Here is a 21874-nt window from a genome sequence, read left to right as displayed (position 1 = left end):
ACAGTGATAGCAAACTGCAGTTTCCTTGTAGGCAAAACAACACCATCCACACACAAGAGAGAGGGATCACCAGAGGAAGAATTCATCCCCAACCTCATTAAGGTGCCTGATGAGGACTGAGCATGCTCAGTGAGGACACAATGCTGGCTGACTATTAAAAGAAGCCCATAAAACTGGAGCAGGGAATGGAATGGAGTTTTCCAGAAGAGGGCAGGGCTAAGTGGCTGGCACATGAACAGGAGGTTCTCCACACTGCAGTACTTATGGTCAGTCCCACGACCTTGTTCACAACCAGTTTTTGAGAAGGACTTTCTGGTGAAACTGTACTTAAAACAACAAAGATTTAATAGAGGGGATATCCAACATGGTTGTTGGACTACAGCTCCCATCAGTCCCAGCCAGCATGGGTAACAGGCAGGGATGGTCAGAGTTGCAGTTGGAGTTGCACCTGATTTAATGCTTGTGGTCAGCTTGCGGCTTGGTCATGCTGGCCACATGACCTGGAAGCTGTCTGCGGGCAAACGCCAGCTCCCTCGGCCTATAGAGCGAGATGAGCACACAGCCCCAGAGTCGTCCGTTACTGGACCTAACGGTCAGGGGTACCTTTACCCATGTACTATTTGAATACAAAGGAGTGCATTGGTTGTCAGAGGTGAAATATATTGGCATGATTTTCAGCTCTCCTACCCCACTAATACCAGAATACTCTCCCTGATTCATTATTGCCATTTCTTCCAAATGCATTTACTTCCAATATCTTTGCCTTCCATCGGCTGCTGCTGTTAAGCGGGATTGCTATGCTTCCAGTCAAACAGAACTGAGAAGTAACAGGCACAAATCCTTTGAAAGCACAGAAGCTATTAAATCCCTTATAGACATCTGGGGGCTTCTGAACTGGCAGGTTGGAGAGAACACTGCCCCACCAACACAGTCGACACATTAGACACCTCAGGGAAGCCATTTACATTTCAACTTTGTCACTGTAACAGCCTTTAGACAGCCCTCTAGCCTTCCTTTCAGTCTCCCCATGTGACTTTTTCTCTGTGTGCTCCATTTCCAAGATATCTCTTGGTGCACGGTGTCAACTCTAATTATCCCACTCTTGCTCCAGTGACAGGTGGCATCTAAGAGCTCATCAGAGAGAATCTGATCTCTGGAGATGGAATATGGGGCCCGAATTAATGGCCAAATTGTAACATGGCACGGAGGCTGTGTGGTTCGCTCAATTGAGCAACCAGGCAGGCAATGGCAGGCAGAGGAAGCGATGATGACATGGACAGAGATGATAGACCAAAAGGCATGGTCCTGTATCTCGTTTTCAGTGGCCTGTCAGAGCCTCTAATTACCATGTCTGAGATCCAGCCTAGCAGGAACATCCGATGACAAGACTTAAATCCTCAGATGAGATACAGGGAGTGCTTCTCAGTCTCCGAGTCAACTTCTGGCCGACAATTTAAATATGAAGAGTTGAAGGAAAGAACAGCATGGTGGACATTATTTAAGAAGAAGAAGAAGAAGAAGAAGAAGAAGAAGAAGAAGAAGAGGAGGAGGAGGAGGAGTTTGGATTTGATATCCCGCTTTATCACTACCCAAAGGAGTCTCAAAGCAGCTCACATTCTCCTTTCCCTTCCTCCCCCGCAACAAACACTCTGTGAGGTGAGTGGGGCTGAGAGACTTCAAAGAAGTGTGACTAGCCCAAGGTCACCCAGCAGCTGCATGTGGAGGAGCGGAGAAGTGAACCCAGTTCACCAGATTACGAGTCCACCGCTCTAAACCACTACACCACACTGGCTGTCCTGGGGTGGTTCTAGGTATGCACCACTTGGCTAGACTTACTGCTTGGCTGCTGCAGAGTAGAAGTGGGGAAGGAAGGGGGAACAGAGGCTCCATGCACCACAGAGGCAGAATCAGCACAGCATATAGAAAAAGTCAGGTGCGGACTCCATGTAGTTTGCCAGAACTGGTTTGGCTGCAGCATCTATCATCCCTGCCCACTGGCCATGCTGTCTGGGGCTGATGGGAGCAGGGCTGGGTGAATAATTCATTTGATCCACTTTTCAAAGTAGATCAACCGGACCTGATACTCCAGGTTGGATTTTGCAAGACTCTGGATTTTGTGATGCAGTTCCATTGATTAAATAAAGCAATTTTTATGTAAATGATGCATATCTTATGGATGAACACATTGAAAAATGTGTGTGTGTGTGTGTGCGTGTGTGTACATATACCCACCACCCACCCAATCACTTTGCTCAACAGGAGAAGACCTCCTGAAGATACCATCTTATGAGGAGATTTGTCCCATAGGATAACAGAAATCAGGGCCTTGGTGTGGTGGCACCTCCATTCTGAAACTCACTCTGGTTATACAGCAGATGGGTGCAATCTATATTATGTTTTGGACATCTGGTGAAGCCTTTTAAGTGTGTTTCTGTATTGGATTTGAATATGAAATTATTTAAGTTTTTTTTTTTCATGGGGAATTTTTAAAATTGTTTTTATTATTATTATCTACTGTGAAATCACTTAGAGATATTTTATTGGTACCAGTTCTTAAATTAAATCAAAGAAATAATTAATACAATCCATTAAAATGTTTATAAAATGCATACAATTTAAAGATGGGCATTTTGTACACACTTCTGAAAAGATCCACACAAAATGAGACAAAATGGACCCTGTGATCGAGTGACAGTGAGACTGAAATAGAATGGAATTAGGGTGCTCCGTCTTTCTCTAGCTGGGAGGCTAACATAGGGATGGGGGAGAATTAGGGTTCAGCTCACATTTTAAAGGCAACCCCAGAACTTTCCAGCACAATGCATGAACCAAAATGCAGCTAGCATTCAAAATTTGTACACCTCTGGATTTTGCAATGCTGTTCTCCAGCCAAGTAAGGTGTACAATAACACATACACTGGGGTAAAGCTCACACTAGAAAAATTCTGTATTAGTCAAGATAACGCACAAAAAATGCATCATCTTAGGTGAAAATTACATTGAAAAAAATGGAATGTTGGGCAAAATTGCATACAATCTAAACCGCTGGGGGCGGGGATTGAACCTGGAACCTTACGCATGCGAAGCAGATGCTTTGCTGCTGAGCTATGGGTGCCAAAGGGACAAATCCCTTTCCTTAAAAAAGGTGAGCATTCTATGCTGCTGTTGTTTGGGTCCTCATTGCAAAGTTTGTTGAAAAAGAATAACTGCAACAAATAATTTAAAATATGCTAACCAACGAGGCGACCAGCTACTAGGCTGTTTATTGCTTCTTCTATTCTATGTATAAGGAAGTTGCCTTTTACTGAGTCAGACCATTGGTCCACCTTCAGTACTGTGCAGTGACTAAGAACAACTCTCCAGGTTTCTAAGAGGTGCCAGGGAATCAAACCTGGGACCTTCCTCGTGCAAAGCAGACACTCAACCTCTGAGCAATGGCCCTTTACTTGCCACCCCCAAAACCACTGGAAGTTGTCTCTTCTAATACCAAGATGGTAGTAAAGGCAGGGGAGAAATTAAATCCTGATTGCATTTAAAAATAAGATGACCCAATTTGCACTTCCCAGAATAATTTGCAAACTGAAGCATAGCCGTCCTGTGATAACACTTCTCTGAATTTTGCGATACAGTTCTCCAGCGAAATCATAGTACAGTGGTACCTCGGGTTAAGAACTTAATTCGTTCCGGTGGTCCGTTCTTAACCTGAGGTACCACTTTAGCTAATGGGGCCTCCCGCTGCCGCCGCGCCACTGGAGCACGATTTCTGTTCTCATCCTGAAGCAAAGTTCTTAACCCAAGGTACTATTTCTGGGTTAGTGGAGTCTGTAACCTGAAGCGTCTGTAACCCGAGGTACCACTGTACACGTGTACAAAAATGTACATACTGCAGAAAAGAGCATGCATAAATGTGTGCATTTGTAAAAATAGCATCAAAAATTAAAACTATTGGGATAAACGAAACAGAACACGAACTGAAACACAGCCACCATTACAATCCACACTTCTGAGAATTCTGCTATGCAGTTTTCCATCTAAGTGATGTGTACAGAAATACATAGACAAAGGTAAAGTGTGCATAAAAATGCTTTTATTTCTGAAGGTAACATGCAGAAATGTATCATGTTAGGGGAAATTGCACTGTAAAAATGTGTATTTCAGAGGAATTTGCATACAGAAAGTATGCATATTAGGAGAAATAAAATGGTTGTGAATATTCATGAGGAAATTGGAAACTGACGTGGAAATATGGAGAAGTTAACTTAAGATGGGACTGGGGGATTAGAAGCATAGAACTGTAGAGCTGGAAGGGACCCAATGGTCCTCTACTACATTCTCTTGCAATGCAGGAAACACAGCTAAAGAATCCATGACAGATGGCCATCCAACCTCTGATTTTAAACCTCCAGTGAGGTAGCCCATTCTACTGTTGAACAGCTCAGAGGAAATGCAAATGATAGACTTGCCCATCCCAAGAAATGAGTGCCTTATCAGGTGACTTACCAGGCAGAGGGCCTTCTCGGTAGTGGCGCCCTCCTTGTGGAATGCGCGCCCACCAGATGTCAAAGAGAATAACAACTACCAGACTTTTAGAAGACATCTGAAGGCAGCCCTGTTTAGGGAAGCTTTTAATGTTTAATAGACTATTGTATTTTAATATTCTTTTGGAAGCCACCCAGAGTGGCTGAGAAAACCCAGCCAGATGGGTGGGGTATAAATAATAAATTGTTATTATTATTATTATTATTATTATTATTATTATTACTTCCCCCCTGCTGCCTGAAGTGATATAGTCCTGACACAGGTTTACCTGTGAGAGCTTGGCTGCCCAGTCTCCCCCTTGTCAGACTCACACGGAACATGCTGAAGGCTTTGACAAGCCTCTTCCCATCAGAAACCTGCTGCTGTAGCTGCCACTAGGACTCATCTCTCATTTTCCATTTCCCCAACAAGCACCTTGAGGCAGAAGCTGGCCTGGACCCAAAACAACGTGACATTTTCCCCGGGAGGAGGAGGAACGAGAAAGGCTCCAACTCCATTTGTCTTAATTCACTCCTAACAGAGGCCGTTAATTTGGCACAGCTAGTTACAACTCACTCATACACCACAGTCATGGCTCTGAATTATTCAGGACGCAGCTGCCACTTAAGCTTCCCACTCTTTCTTTTCACACAGGGGCCTTGCATATATCTCAGTTCTTGGGTATCTAACCGTGGTGTGCACTGACTCTCTCACTCGCTGGATTGTTGTGGTGAGTGGGCTTGACCCTATGACCCTGGTGAGCGAAGCCGTCAGAATCTTGTACTCCCAGCAGGGTCACTCTGTGAGTGCAGCTTTCTCTCAATTGAAGTGCAGAGTGTTTGAGGACCAGGACATTCGCAGGGAAACCAAAATGCTTGTTTACAAAGCTATTGTACTACCAACCTTACTATATGCTTGTGAAACATTGACCACTTACAAACGCCATTTCCAACTTCTCGAAAGATTCCATCAACGATGTCTCTGAAAAATATTGATGCTTCATCCAGTACACTGATATTAGTTTGCCCGTCTTCTGCAAGCTCACCCAGTGCCCGCTTTTCTGGGGCCCTGCCAAGAAGCTCAGCATCAAGAAGAGCCCCAAGAAAGCAGCCAGAAAGCCTGCCATGTGAGCTAGGAAGACAGTGACCAAGAGCCCCAAGAAGGTCAAGCCCAAGAAAATGACCAAGGCAGTGAAGGCAAAGGTGAAAGCCAAGATCCCCAAGGCCAAAGTGGCCAAGCTCAAGAAAGCAGCGCTCAAGTAGAGGTGAAGAAGTCTTCCCCATAGAGTCTCAAAACCTTTTGATCTCATGATGAAAGGTTGATCAACCTTCCTATTCTGTTTCAGAGCCTTCCACTTCAACACCTGAAGATGGCTCTCATTCTTGGTCCCTGGTGATGCCTTCTAGATTTTGTTGCACTACAACTCCCATCAATCTCCGAGTATTGGCTATGCTCATTGGGGCTGATGGGAGACCTACGTATATACCAGGTCAGTATTATCAACTCTGACTGGGAGATGCTCTCTAGAGTCTCATAGGAAAATATATTTACCATCATCAGCTGCATGATACCTTTTAAATGAGAGCAGTGAAGGATTGAACCTGGGACCTTATGGCATGCAGTTCATAATGCCACTGGACTACAATGCCGTTCATCCCTGACCATTGAGCATGCTGTCTGGGGCTGATGGGAGCCCCACAACATCTGGAAGATCACAGGATCCCCACAAGGCCAGAGAATTTAGTATACAGGAATTGTTGCCTCGTTCTACAGAGTCCTGGAGTGAACCCGCTCAGTGTTGAGACAAAACATCCAGTTAGAAAACAAAGCAAATGTAATTTCATACCTATTCCTGTTTGCTGTTTTTACTTGGCAGACATGGGGGGAAAGCATTAAATATACTGCACTCAGTTTCACAAGCAAATTGAGGTGGCAGTCACTTAGCTGACTCTTTCCACGTGCTCATTGTTATGCGCTAGACAAGGGCTTGCATAATACGCGCAACTTCTTTTGAGTCATGACAAAGCAGTCTCTCATTTATTAACATTTTAATTGAATTTGCAGGTGCTAATATCCTGCAGCAACAAACTGCAATGTCCACCTTAGATCTTCATCACACCCGCAGACACTTCATTAAGTTCTGGGGCAATAGCTCCCCTCTGCCTCCCACAGTTTGGTCAAACTCAAACTTCGAGAACACTGTCCAACCATCTTGTCCTCTGTCGTCCCCTTCTCCTTGTGCCCTCCATCTTTCCCCACATCAGGGTCTTTTCCAGGGATTCTTCTTTTGTCATGAGGTGCCCAAAGTATTGGAGTCTCAGCTTCAGGATCTGTTCTTCCAGTGAGCACTCAGGGCTGATTTCCTTCAGACTGGATAGATTTGATCTTAAGGAAATCAGCCCTGAGTGCTCACTAGAAGGACAGATCCTGAAGCTGAAGCTGAAGATTGAGGGCACAAGGAGAAGGGGACGACAGAGGATGAGATCGTTGGACAGTGTTTTCGTAGCTACCAGCATGAGTTTGACCAAACTGCGGGAGGCAGTGGAAGATAGGAGTGCCTGGCATGCTCTGGTCCATGGGGTCACGAAGAGTCGGACACGACTAAACGACTAAACAACAACAAAGGAGAGATGAAACCCATAAACCAGAGCAGGGGGAGTCTTTTTTCAGCCTGAGGGCTACATTCCCTCATGAACAACCTTCTGAGGACTGCACAGCTGTGGTGGGCACAGCCAGAGACAAAACTAGGTAGAGCAACAAATGTGACTCTTTGGTAGGTATACCAATGCCATCCATGAAAATGCCAGCTTACACATAGGCAAACACACCTTCCAGGCAAGTGAGAGTCTAAGTACATGTTCTAACCAGCCAGAAGCATTTAAGAAGGGTTTGGGTGCCCACTGGGGAGATGGCAGCATGTCTTGAGGAGAGTACTGAGGGCCAGACAGAGTGGAGGACCACGTTTCCTACCCTCACCCCTGGCCTGAGGTTCCCCGACCCAGCACTGTTCAGCGCATGTTTGGACACTGTTTGGGCAGGCATCCCCAAACTCGGCCCTCCAGCTGTTTTGGGAGTACAATTTCCATCATCCCTGACCACTGGTCCTGTTAGCTAAGGATGATGGGAGTCTCCAAGTGAGTATAATATCATCATCATCACCATCATCATCCCTTGCAGAAAGTGACCCCCAGGGACTGATTGGGTAGCCAAAGGGAGGGAGGGAGAACCTGGGAGTAAGAGGTGTCAATGGGGAGTAATGTTTGCCACACACTATTATCCCTTATTCTTGGGATTCAGTAGGCAGCTTGAGCCCTTTCCTCTTTTGCAGATAATTCACCACCACCTCCCTTAAGTATATAATGTCAAAGGCTTGAAATACTACCCCATAATTCCTCAGGGAAGGTTCATTAGTTGTGGAGGCGGGTTGATCTTTCTGGTGAGACTCAGGAGTTGATGAAAACTCTCTTTCTCTTTGGTTTTGAGATAGTCCCCATCAGGAGTTCTCACAATCTGGGAGCAGCCATCAAGAAGGCCCTCTCTTCTGTCCCTACCAAATGTGCCTGGGAAGTTAGCAGAACCAAGAGATAGGCAACCCCAGAAGATCTCGAAGCCCAGGCAGGCTGGTGTAGAAAGATGTGGTCATTCAGGTACCCTGGACCCAAGCCGTATAAGGCTTTGTAGGTCATAACCAGCACTTTGAGTTGTGCCTGGAAATGGAATGATAGCCAGTGAAGTCGAGTTTCTGTTCTCCCTCTGACTGGCCTGACACTCTTTCCAGTCCAAGTCTGGTTTGAAGACAAAGAAGGGAGAACAGAAGGAGTCTTGAAGTGGTCCATAAACAATCAGCACCTGGACAGCAAACTCGTTTAGTCTCACCCCACCCCATGGTAACATTGTATTTGAATTATAGTATTCCCGCCCCCCCCCATGTGAATCTATCTATGCAAATGCTATCTATGCATATGCAAAGGTTATGGCAAACTTCTCCCTCTTTTGTCCTTTTTTCTGGTGATGTGTAAACCCACCTCCACATCATACGTAAAACTTTGAGCAAGGCCTGTCCGCCAAACAGTGCCTTGGTACTCATACAATTTTAAACAGGGTTTATCTAGTTTGAGTAGCTATGCCTTTTCTTTTCAGCTGCTCTTTGCTTAGCCCAAGGGATCCTTCATCAGATGAGCGGATTATCCCCTCCTCCTCCTTCTTTTTAACACCTTCAGTTTCTGAATTTCATATCCGGCATTAAACCCAATATCCCTTTCATGATATATATTTATGTCAGCCCTCAATTCTATTAAGACTCCCCCTTCTGCTTTTTCAATTTCCTCTATTATTCATATTTGTACTCTGTAATATCATTTCAGTGGCTAAGTCATAAGCTGCCACTTCATATTTATGAACTGAAACATGTGTGGCCTTTATTGCTGGATGTTTATGGAACACCATGAACAACTAATGCTACCGTAGGGCATAGAGGGGGTTTATCCCCCTTTGCCGCATCACTCCTTCTAATAGCAAACTCAGCTGGTGAGTGCCAACAGGATTGTAGGCATAATGGGGTCGCTTAGAGAGGAGAGGGAGGCGTCGGCATGCTCAAAAGGAATGCAGAGGTTTGCAGAAGTGCTTGAAAAATGCAGGGTGACTTCGCACCCCAATAGCAGCGTCCTCATAGTGGCCAACAACATGCCTCTGGGAAGGCTGCAAGCTGGACATAGGTACATCAGCACTCTTCACATTCATGTGAAGACAGTCAGAGCTGTTGGGCAGTGGAATGGCCTACCTTAGGAAGCGGCTGACTCTCTTTCATTTGAGGTTTCTTAAAGGGGAGTTGGATGGCCATGTGTCAGGGATTCTTTAGCTGTGATTCCTGCATTGCGGAGGGTTGGCCTAGATCAGCGGTTCTCAACCTGCGGGTCCTCAGATGTTGTTGGACTACAACTCCCATCATCCCTGAGCTCTGGTCTTGCTAGCTAGGGGTGATGGGAGTTGTAGTTCAACAACATCTGGGGACCCACAGGTTGAGAAAGGCTGGCCTAGATGATCCTTGGGCGGTGCGCCCTGGGTGCCATGTCTGGGGGGTGACGAGAAGGCACCCTGAGGGGGCTTGTGGCGGCGCGAGCAGCCATCGCGCTGCCACAACGACATATAGAGGATCCTCTGTTCACGGCTGCAGCCACGAGCAGAGGATCCCAGCGCTGGTGGCAAACCACTATGTACAGCGCATGTGCATCATCGCACACATGTGCTGTACATAACGACGCTGCACATGTGGTGTTTGCCTGTGGCGCTGCTTCAGCGCCCTATGGATGGCAGTGGGATCCCTCCATTGCCGCTACAGCTGCGAACGGAGGATCCTCTGTTCGCGGTTGGAGCTGCAAGCAGAGGATCCTGGCACCGTCCGTATGGTGCTGGAGCGGCGCTGCCAGCAAACCACTATGTACAGCGCATGTGCGGCGGCACTATGTGCGGCACATGCGCCGTACATAGTGACACCACACATGTGCTGTACATAGCGGTTTGCCACCCCGGGTGTCACAACGCCTTCATTCGCCCCTGCCGTTGGGGTTCCTTCCAACTCTCTATTCTATGGTTCTGTGTTCCCCAGCTCCTGTTATTCAGAGATTTACTAAACAGTTGCATGCTTGCAAGGATTACTGCTTGCACAGGGAGGCATTCCCCACTCTCCTCTCCCCAACACATGCCCTGGGCCACCTCCAGATCTGCTCCAGAGAGTTGGGGGTGGAGGAACCCAGAGCAGATTCAGGAGTCACACAAGGGGAGGAGACGGGTGGGGGTATGCACAAGGAGAAATTCTTGCACTGATGGAACCAGTGACTTAGCACTAAATAGAACACAACTCTTTGATCCTGAAGGCAACCTAGAGCCATCATGACTAGTAGCCATCAATAGCCTCCATGGGTTTGTCTAACCCCCCTCTAAAGCCATCCAAGCCAGTGGCTATCTGGGCATCTTTTGCTGTGTGAAGAAGTCCTTAGCTATGTGCCATGAGAAGCTGTTCTTCCTTTTGTGCCTCCCTCCTTTTCTGCACAGTACGGGAGGAGAGCAGAGCATTCAGAAGCAGGCTCTGCCACCCACAATCTCTACTGACACAGTGCAACATACCCACCAACTCGCTCCGCATTATGCACAGTTTCTGCTTTCTCTGCCCCTTGGCTTCTTCCAAGGCTGTCTCCTAATTAGTGCCATTTTCACCCTTCTCGGCAGGAAGTTCCCCTGGAACTCATTTGTCTAAGTGATGTGAAGTTTATGAATATCAGAAAAACCTCATATCCTACCCCCGATCTTTTCTAGATCCGGTGTTTCTTGCCCCTTGGGGACAACTGCTTATGAGGGATCCAACTACCTTCTGCTTGGGTGACAAAGCCCTGGAGGCTCCAAGTGTAATATGGAAAGAGGAGGAAAAAAATATTCATTGTAGCAGATGCACCTGCAGAAACGCAGCTTCATTTCTGGGTTCAAATATAGTTAGGTTTCTTTTTGACACATGCTATGATCTATTTCTCATTCTGAGCCTGCAGCTCCCTGAGGGCTGTCATCTCTGTTGCTGCTTACCTCCCCACTTCTTCGGGTCCAGGGGTCAGCGCTGTCTGGGTGAGAGAAAGCACTGTAGTCCTCAATCTACCCTCCTGGGAATAAAAGCCAATGAATTCAACAGGACTTACTTCTGAGTTCACCTGGTTAAGATTAAAACCTCACCCTGCACCCATAAACCTGGGAGCAGGAGCGGTTCCCTTTGACTCCATTGATAACTGCCTTTTTGTGGGTGGGTGCTGACATTTTAGCAACATACAGATCCACACCTGGAGAATGAGTTTGCTATTACTATATAGGCTGTGCCACAAAGTTTACTGCAGGTAAACAGTGACATAAGCTGAATTCATTATGCAAATGACACGCAATCATGCAAATATTAATTATCTGAGGATGTCCACAGACTTCATTTGGCAGATGCGGGAGCGCTTTATTTGTGCTTTCGCTAGGCCTCTAATTGCAAAATAACACTGAAGTGCTGCTCAAATAAATTGCCTTTTGGAGGGTGGGAGTGGGGGTGGCAAAAGGAATACCAAGCCTCTGTCTTGTGATGACTGGGACATTATCTTTCTGGACAACAATTGCTCTCACCACGTATCAGCACTCCAGTACCAACTACCCCATTATCTTGGCATGTGGCACATGCTGGAAGGATGGACTTGAAATGCATGTTCCTGGAGATGGTGAGAGCTCACTTAAAACTGCCTGAGAAACTGCCGAGATGGGCCAAAGCTCAGTGGTAGAGCCATGGCTTTGCATGCAGAAGATCCTGGGTTCAATCTGCAGCTAGGGAACCCTATCTGAAATCCTGAAGAGCTCCTGCCAGTCAGTGTAGGCAGCACTGAACCAGAGGGAACAACGGACTGACTCAGAATAAGCTTCCTATATTCCTATACGATCTAGACAGCATCTTAAAAAAGCAGAGACATCACCTTGCCAACAAAGGTCCATATAGTAAAAGCTATGGTCTTCCCAGTAGTGATGTATGGAAGTGAGAGATGGACCATAAAGAAGGCTGATCACCGAAGAATTGATGCTTTTGAATTATGGTGCTGGAAAAGACTCTTGAGAGTCCCATGGACTGCAAGAAGATCAAACCTATCTACTCTGAAGGAAATCAGCCCTGGGTGCTCACTGGAAAGACAGATCCTGAAGCTGAGGCTCCAATACTTTGGCCACCTCATGAGAAGAGAAGACTCCTTGGAAAAGGCCCTGATGTTGGGAAAGATTGAGGGCACAAGGAGAAGGGGACGACAGAGGATGAGATGGTTGGACAGTGTTCTCGAAGCTACCAGCATGAGTTTGACCAAACTGCGGGAGGCAGTGGAAGACAGGAGTGCCTGCGTGCTCTGGTCCATGGTGTCATGAAGAGTCGGACACGACTAAACGACTAAACAACAACAACAATTCCTATACGATCATAGAGTTGTAGATGCAAGGGACCCCAAGGTTTATTTAGCCCAACCCCCTGCAATGAAGGAATCACAGCTAAGAGATCCCTGGCAGGTGGTCATCCAACCTCTGTTTAAAAACCTCCAATGAAGAAGAGTTCAACACCTTCCGAGGGAGTCCATTCCACTGTCAAACAGCTCTTACTGTCAGAAAGTCCTTCATCATGTTGAGTCAGAATCTCCTTTCTTGTAATTTGAAGCCATTGATTTGGATTCTACCCACTGGAGCAGTAGAAAACAAGCTTGCTGCAACATCATGTTGCAACCACACCTTAGCTAGCTTCTACCTGTACATGACAAATATATGTGACCCTCCCAGGAAAGTTTAAGTTTCTTTCGAAGTGTTGCAGCATCCTGGTTAACTTTATTTTCACGCCAAGCTAGTAATGTGTGTGTGACCCTAAGTGTGTATGTGGCCCCTCAATATTCCCTTGTGCATGTGCACACAAAGGCAGGACACACAGACTCACTTCTCTGCTGAGTTCTCACCCCTTTCCCACTTGATGACTGCTCTGAAGGGAGGAACAATCCTGAACCCTGGGTTATGTCACCAAGTACCAGGGATTACAAGAGTTGACAGACACCTACAGGTTCCGGATTGCATTGTGATGCATTTTAATTGCCATAAGCTGCTTTGGAGGCCAATCTCGGTTGTATCACAGGGCACAATAAAGGCATGAATAACTGGCTAAACATTCATAGTGTTAATTTCAACAAGGCCAGCACCATCAGCACGTTAGCTGGTTTCAAATGTGTAGGCGTAGCAAAATCAGGGAGACAAAATTCTACGGAGTTCACAAGGACAAAGTGCTTGGCATCAAAAGGAGCGAGTACTAACACAACTGCAGGAAAAGTAGTGAGGAAGATATTTGAGGCTAAGATAAGGAAGGAGATGCTGGTGTGGCTTTTTGTTAGGCAGAACGCTAACCAGATCATTTGTAAGAAATCCACATCTCAGTTTAAAACACATGCAAATTCTCAGGACAACCAGCAATGGCTCATGAATATGGCCATTTCAATCATCCGCTATCCATGGTGCTGAATGGAAGAGAACAATTGAAGGGTTTTTTTGTTTGTTTGTTTTAAAGAAGACAGGATGGCAATGCGGTTGAGGCACTGGTTCCCATGGTGTATCCTTTTATTTCAGTTTCTCTTTTGTCATCTTGGGTCAAACAGATTTTGCAAGCGCTGCAAAACCCTGCAAACCCAGCAAATGTAGACAACAGCAGTGGGCACTCCTTAGGAACTATGTCTGTCATATTAGCTTAAACTTTCTGAAAGGAGAACCAACAGCCCAATAACGACTGTTGCCTTCAGGTCTGTGCAAATTTAATTTCTGTCAGCACAGTGTGGAATCTAACGTAAGGTTACAAAAGTGGTGCTTTTGAGAATCTCAGCAGCCAGCAGGTAAAAAGGGAAGATCAATGCAATGACTGAAATGCCTCTGTCACATGTGCAGATCAGCTCTTGATACAGCATGCCATGAAGGGTGAGCAGGTGCCAACTAAGGATGTTTCTAAAATTTACCTCTGTCAAATTTCTTCTTGGATTTTGGAGTTTCAAGTACTTCGGTCTCCTTACTGAAATTGAATTTTGTTCGATTTTCATTTCAAAGCACACAGGCATGCAGTTTGTTGCACGGAATCAGAGAGCTGGAAAAGACCTCAAAGTCTGTCTAGTTAACCCCTTGACAAAATCTGTCGCTACATCACCCTACCTAAGTGGCCATTCAGCCTCTGTTTAGAATCCTTAAACATAAGGAGAGCTCACAACCTTCTGACATGGTCTATTCCACTACCCATCAACTCATATAATCAGGAACTTATTCCTACTTAATGTTTAGTGAAAATCCCTTTTCTTGTAATTTCAGTTCCTTCAATTAATGTGTCTGTTGGTTTGTGTGTGTGTGTGTGTGTGCGCGCGCTACCTTTCTGATGTATATGTCGACAGTGACTAGTGATCACAACTTTTAGATGCTATCTCTAGGATCAGAGCCAGAATGCCTCTGAATAATGATTGCCGAGGATCAACAGCAAGAGTGTACTATTGCCTTCATCTCTCCCTAATGGGCCAACATCTGGTTGGCCACTGGGAAGCAGGATTCTGCACTAGATAAGCCTTTGGTCTGATGCAGCAAGGCTCTTATCTTCAGCAGGGCTACAGTGGTGCAATCGCTTTGCATGCAGAAGGTCCCTGGGAAGATGAGGCTGATCAGGCTAGCAACTTTATTGTTGTTGTTATATTGGATTTTTTAACCCTCCTTTCATCCAGCATGGGCTATAAGAATAAGGAAATGTCATATGAGCACAAATGTCTGCTTGTGTCTCTGTCATCTCAGCTCCTGGGACAGAAATGGTGAGACCAATCAGAGAGCACTAGGTGTCTCCAATGTGCTGCCTCTCTAAGTGAGGCACCTTCCTGCATGGTGTTATTGAGGATATGTGTGACCCCCTATCCAATTTGCTGGCTCCGAGAATTATAGAACTGTAGAGTTGGAAGGGAGCATGAAGTTGATCTAGTCCAACCTCCTGTAATGCAAGGATCATTTGCCCAAGTGCCAGGAGCAGCACTGAGGTTTTTGGTGCAGATCTCATTCAGTTTTGGAAAGTGTTGGGGTAGGGATGATGTAGATTCCAAAAAAAAACTTCCAATGCCTTTACAGTATGTATGTATGTATGTATGTATGTATGTATGTATGTATGTATTATATTTAAATTCCACCTTTCTTCCGAAACATCGAACCCAGACAGGCATATACCTGGTCTCTTATCCAAACCCACACCTACTTAGCTTCAGCAAGAGGGTAGCCCATATGGCTTCAAACCATATGCTGTGGCCCCTCACCTTGCCCATATATTTTGCCTGCTTTCCTCCCATGAATCTGCATTGACATATCATGAGGTCTTTTACTGCCTCACATCGTGCTAGGGACTGCAAAGAGAGCTAGCTAAAGAGGAACACTCTACCATCAGAACAGTGCAAATAGTCACAATTTATTCCGAAAACTGACTTTGATTTGCTTCACACAGGTCTTAATAGTCACTTATTTGCTAAAGAAACAGTGCTACTCCACTGGAGTGTTTGCTCAGTCAGGGATTTTTAAAAAAATCAGTGGATATTCTCCATATACTTCACAAATTTTTAAGGCAATTATTTTTCATTCTCACCCCAGAAAAAGCAGAGTAATTAGTGAGGTGCCATCAGAGAACAAAAAGGGATTTGCAAAACTCTTTTGATCGAATGCTTCAGGTACAGGCATCTGAACTATGAATCCTGCCATCCTCTGCCAAGTTGCAGGAATACAAAGAATCCAAGTCCAGCCCGTTAAGATTGAGACAAGGCCCAATTTCCTTCCCAAATGAGAAAGTCATTAAAGGTGTCAACAGAAGGGGGAAATTGTACGAAAGAGCTTTCTTTGGCAAGCCAGAATGACTGCTTTCACACATATTATCTGTCACTGGCTGTGATAAAGGAGCTTTTACAGGTTTCCGCAAGATTGTTAAAGGGGCAGAGAAGCAGTGGATGGAGAAAGTGGATAAAGAAAGGTTTTTCTTCCTCTCTCATTACACTACGACTTGTGGGCATCAAGTGAAGCTGAATTTTGCAGGATTCAGGACATCCAAAAGAAAGTACTTCCTCACACAGCACATAACTGAACTGTGGAATCTTTTCTGCACTATCAGAAGCATCATTTCTCTGACTGCCAGTTACGGGGAGTCACAATTGGGGAAAGTGCTGTTGCACTCAGGTCATACTTTCAGGCTCCCCATAGTTGACCGCCATAAAAACAGGATGCTATACTAGATGGCCACCTCATGAGAAGAGAAGACTCCCTGGAAAAGACCCTGATGTTGGGAAAGATTGAGGACACAAGGAGAAGGGGACGACAAATCAAAGCTACACTCAACAGGGGCAGCAAGTTGCTCAGCTGGACCACACTCAATAGCTGTTTAACAAGGAACTGTTTGGCTCCTTGGGTAGACTGATCTCTGTCGTGATAAAAGCTGCAGTCCCCTTTCTGGCCACAGGCAGAGGTGGCATTGCTGAGATAAATCAGCATCAGGAATGGCCTCAGTTGCAGGATGGCTTGGAGCCAGCATGACTAATAATACCCCCTTTGGAAAGGAGGTGGTAGACAATTTTTTGCAAGTCATAGCAACAAGCTTGGGAGTGTGAGGACTTTCAGAAAATAGAAGCCGGGTGATTGTTTTACAACAGGGCTAAAAAGACTCCTGAATGGTGAAGCGAGATGAGACAATGAATTGCCTACCTCTGCGTTATAACAACTATCAGCCACACAATAGGGGGAGGGGGACAAATTTCGATTGGCACCACAATGCAGGGGGCACATGTGGTTGCAAGTGTGGGCAAACAGGAGTGTAAGGGAGGGGAGGGGGTGGACAATTTCATCAGAAAAAGGGTGCTGGGGAAATGGTTAAACCTTCCTCCCTTTCCACCATTTCCCCAAGAATTATCCATTAAAGCTGAACTACATAAACAATTTCCATATCCATAAGCATTGTTATAGGCCGCTGCCACCCCAATCCTTGCCAAGCCGTGCACACCATTCCAGGGGTCTTGGCCCAGGGGCTGTGCTCCTTTGCAGAATTGAAGATGCAGCAGAGGCAGCTGTAGCTTTAAGAAATATGATTTATTGACATATTTACAGCTAAATATAGATGGAAGGAATCCAGCTCTTACAGCCCCCTAAGAGGGCCTTGTTCACCACAGCAGTGCAGCACTGGAGTGCAAGGCATCTCTCCCAGCCTGCCTTCAGCCAGCCTACCCAAAATGGATCTCTCTTTGTTCTCCCTCCTCCTTCTTCCCAGCACACCTTGCTAAAGGCTCTCTTTTCCTGTCACCTCACACCCAGTTATCATGGCAACCTTCCAAATCCCCAGTCTCCGTTCACACATCAGGGGAGGGAGTAAGGACAGTTCTCTTGCATTGCCAATGGCTCTCAATGGTCCTATATTGTTTCTCATTGGCCTTAGCTTGGCCAGGTCCTTCTGCATATTTTGTATTTCCTCTGCAGCTTGTATAGTCCCTTCATCTCCCAAATAATCAAAATCCTACCAGCTATTAATTTCTAGGATTTAGGGGGGGGGGTCCCACCACCCAACCTATAACAATATCAATATAAATGAAGTCAGAGAGCACAAACAAGCAGAATAATGTAAAATCCCAGCCAACGTAAAACGCACTATTAATACAACCATTTGCTAAACCTCCATTCTACCCAACCATTACAATCATTCACTAGCTCCCCCCTTTTCTATCTGCCAACCACACACACAGCAATGTAACAACCCACATAGAAAGGATCAAAGTCAAGCGTTAAAATGATAAAAACAAAAGTTTTGAAGGGGTAGGAGATCTAGGGACCCCCTTGCAAAGGACCCTCTGGCTACCCTCTAGCATTGCCCCATCTCTGGATCCATCTCTTGCAGACAAAACAGATTTGTGCCCCATCTTATTTTCTCTTCCACAAGAAAGGAGGCCACCATTCGCCTTGTGTTGCAGTGAGTGCAAAAAGAGATCAGAACTGCCCCCTTCACCCCGGCTCTCACTAATTGGCTCTCACAGATGTGTCTAGCTTACTTAAAGAGCCCAAAACAACAGCAGCCATCACCACCAGAAAACCCCCAATTATTTAAGACATCAGGAGACTATGCCCATTTGACAGGTTTGCAAAACAGGTCATTAGGACAGCTTCCCCCGGTTTCTACAGCCACGCAAATGACCATTACCTGCCCAAGACATAGTCATAAACATTTCAGCTGAGCTGCTAATGAGATGTGGAGCTGGTTTCGTTCTGTCCCTGTTTGCTATTGCTGTTCTCTGCTCCCTCTGTGCACACGCAAAACGACTTTTTCCCTTTTTTTGCCAAAAATTAGCAAGGCACAAATCCCACATATTCATTGCAAGGTTAAACTCTCAACTGAAAGGTGCTTTTTTGACGTTAGGGATGGGGGCAGAAATTCATGGGGTTTGCATTTTCAGGTGAACTTAACTTCTTCTGCACTTCTGAAACCAATCCACAAACTGAAATGAAGTGATTCTTCGAAATGAACACACCTCTGGGTGCAGTTCTCTTGCCACCGTGCCTAGGATGTGCTCCTGGAGGTCAGGCCCTGACTGACTCCAGCTACAAAAGCTGAGGCTGCAGAAGAGACTGGAGACCATCTTGGCTGTGAGTTCTGGAGGACCAGCTCCCTGGCTTGCAGGGCTTTTCCACCTGGCCTGGGAGGGCAGGGTCCTGACTGACTCCAGCTACGAAAGATGAAGTTGCTGAACAGACTCTTGGGCTGGGGTGCTGTTGCTGCTGTTGGGGTTTTTTATATCGTTATTTTAGATCTTGTGACTTATGTCTGAGTCCTGCATTGCAGGGGTTGGACTAGACAACCCTTGGGTCCTTTCCAACTCTATGATTCTATGCGGAAATTGTTCCATTTCATTGCATATTTTTAAAATGTTTTATTTATTGTTTATGTCAATTTTTATGTTGTAGCCATGTATTTTTTTAAAAATGTTGTAAGCCGCCTGGAGCGTGGTTTGAAAGGCAGCATACAAATAAAGCTATGCATGCATGTATGTATGTACACAGGCCACATACTAGATCCGGGCTAGCCAATGGGATGCCCTCCAGATGGTGGTGAGTACAAGTCCCATGAGCCCCAGCCAGCACGGCCAAAGGTTCAGCATGATAGGAATTGTAGTCACCAACATCTGGAGGAAATCACATTTGCTAGCCCTGTACTGGATGATGACCTACATTTGCAAGGTCCAAGAAATAAAAGACAAATCCATCAGAAATGTAACCAAAGAACCCAACGGAGCCCCCTTGCGTTTATGTGTTTGTGCCCCCCCCTTCTCCTCCACTTTCCCCTTAAATATACATTAAGCAAATCCATTTTCCAAATCAGTGGCAGATTTATAAAGCCACCCGGATTAAGATACAGAGAAAGGCGTCTTTAATCAGATATTCCCAGCGTGGTAGCTGGAAATGTAACTGTTTTACACACACACACACACACACACACACACACACACACACACAGTATACATCAGAGAGTGCCAGTTTGTGTGCAAACAGTGGGGCTGAGGACAAGCCAAAGGTTCAAGAGGAGGGTTGCTACACACTTAGGACTGATTTAACAGGGAGGGGCAAGATCTCAACCAGGGCCGTCTTACCCATAGGTGCTAGGGGTGTGGGGCACCCAGGCGCCAGGCTCTCAGGGGCGCCAGGCTGAGAGTCCAGGGCCTGAAAATTGAATCCAGGGAAGTGCCCGCCTGTCAGCTGGAGCACCACAGCAGGCTCTTCTGCTGTGGGAAGCTCTGCACTGTGAGTTTGGGGGCGACAAAGCCAGCGAGATGCTGAGGTGGCCAGCCTGTTCCGCCCTCCTGTGTGCCTAGGACTGGGCAACTGGGGGGGGGGCGCCGGGTGGATCCTTGCACCCCAGCACCGCATATGCTTAAGACAGCTCTGATCTCAGTGCCATAGCACCTGATTTGCATGCAAAATGTCTCAGGCTGAGTCCCAAAGGATCACAGGGAAAGACCCTTCTCTGTCTTAGTCCTTGGAGAGCTGCCTGCTGTCAGTCACAGTAGACAACCTGGGGCTAGACGAATCAACAGTTTGACCCAGTATAAAGCATCTCCATCTGTTCCCATGGTTACCACCACAACCAAACTGCTTTAGCTTGGCTGGCACCAAGCATAACATTCAAAAATTTCCTGTCCATTGCCTTTCAGTCAAATTTATTGTATTTGGGTCCCACCTTTGCTTGAAGAAGCTCAGGTGACCTATCATGGAGTTCTCTGAGACACCAAATTACCTGAAGTTTAAAGCAGCAGCAACAGCTGTTGTTGTTGCTATTTCCCTGCACCATAAGGTCCCAAGATCAGTCACAGCCATTTAAAATACAAAATTAGAAACAGTTTAAAACAACTAAATATCACAAAAATAGGATGAGTCCTAAAAATATGCATCTCAGGTGTCAAAGGCCAAAAACTGTATAATGGAGGTGCCAGGCACATCCCTGTGGTCAGGGAGTTCCATAACTGAGGGGCTGCCACAGAGGAGGCCCTCTCCTGGGCTGCCACCACCCTGACTTTCTGAGGGTGGCAGAACTACCAAGAGGGCCCATTCTGTTGATCTCAACACCCAAGAGCAGGCATAGGCAAACCTGCCCCTCCAGATGTTTTGGGACTACAGCTCCCATCATCCCTGACCACTGGTCCTGTTAGCTAGGGATGATGGGAGTTGTAGTCCCAAAACATCTGGAGGGCCGAGTTTGCCAATGCCTGCCCAAGAGGATCTGTAGGGAAGGAGGCAGTCCTTCATACTGAAGTCAACATGGTGCTCTACTGATGTTAAGAGCAGAAGAAGAGCCTTGTTGGTGGATGAATCTTCTCATTGTTCTTATGTTTTATTGTGTGTTATGGATTTTAACTGTGAAGCTATTCTTTATTTTAATATTTTAAAGTATACTAATACTAATAATACTAATACTAATAATAAAAGAATCTATTTTAATGTTTTAAAGTTGCTTTCGGACCTTTTGTAAAATAACATCAAACAAATATAAGCAGCAGCAATAACAATCTGAGCTCCCTTAAACCATAGGACAATTGTGTCTACAGAAATATAGAATCTCAGAACTGCAGAGTTGGAAGGGACCCTGAGTGTCAACTGGTCTAATCCCCTGCAATGCAGGAATCTCAACAAGATCATACATGACAGATGGCCATCCAACCTCTGCTTATAAAGCTCCAATGAGGAAGACCATTCCACTGACAGCTCTTACTGACAGAAAGTTTTTCCTGATACTTAGTCAGAATTTCCTTTATTGTAAATATAATGGGCTTCTGTTGCCCTGATGCTAAACGCTTTTACTGGGGAACAAGTGCTATTTTTGAAGCAGGGGAGAAAAGGGAGCGGGGGAGAGAGACATTTATGACAGGTAATGGAAGAGTGACGGACAGTTGGATAGTGGAAGGGAATGATGGGCTGAGTGACAGGGAGTGAGTGGAAAAGAGTGACTGCTGGAGATGGTGGATCAGAGAGGGAGATAACTTGTTGGGGTGAGCAACAGTGGAGAACCTTAGGCCCAGGAGCTAAATGTGGCCCCCCAGAACTCTCCCCAGGCAACACTCCAACCAAACACACTTACTGGCCCTGCTTTGTACCCCCTTGGGTGTTTTTGAATGGTTGGAATCTTCCTTACACACATGTATTAGTTGCCTGAATGGAGGACAGAGAGAGGTGCACATGAGAATGCAGTGCCGTAGCATGGATTGGCAGTGCCCGGGGCAAGGCAAGGCAGGGATTGTGCACCCAACCTCCTTGC

General features: G+C 46.0%; 1 protein-coding gene across 2 annotated transcripts in view; it reads right to left on the bottom strand.

Annotated features, from left to right (window-relative positions):
• LOC310833895 (transmembrane protein 132D-like) overlaps window positions 1-21874 on the bottom strand; it is a 455572-nt gene that overhangs the window by 28165 nt on the left and 405533 nt on the right. The window lies entirely within an intron of this gene.

This window comes from Podarcis gaigeae, assembly GCF_964106915.1.
Source record: "Podarcis gaigeae genome assembly, chromosome: 16".
Taxonomy (NCBI): Eukaryota; Metazoa; Chordata; class Lepidosauria; order Squamata; family Lacertidae; genus Podarcis; species Podarcis gaigeae.
The sequence above is the reverse complement of the archived record's forward strand: the minus strand, read 5'-3'. Positions and strand labels throughout refer to the sequence as shown.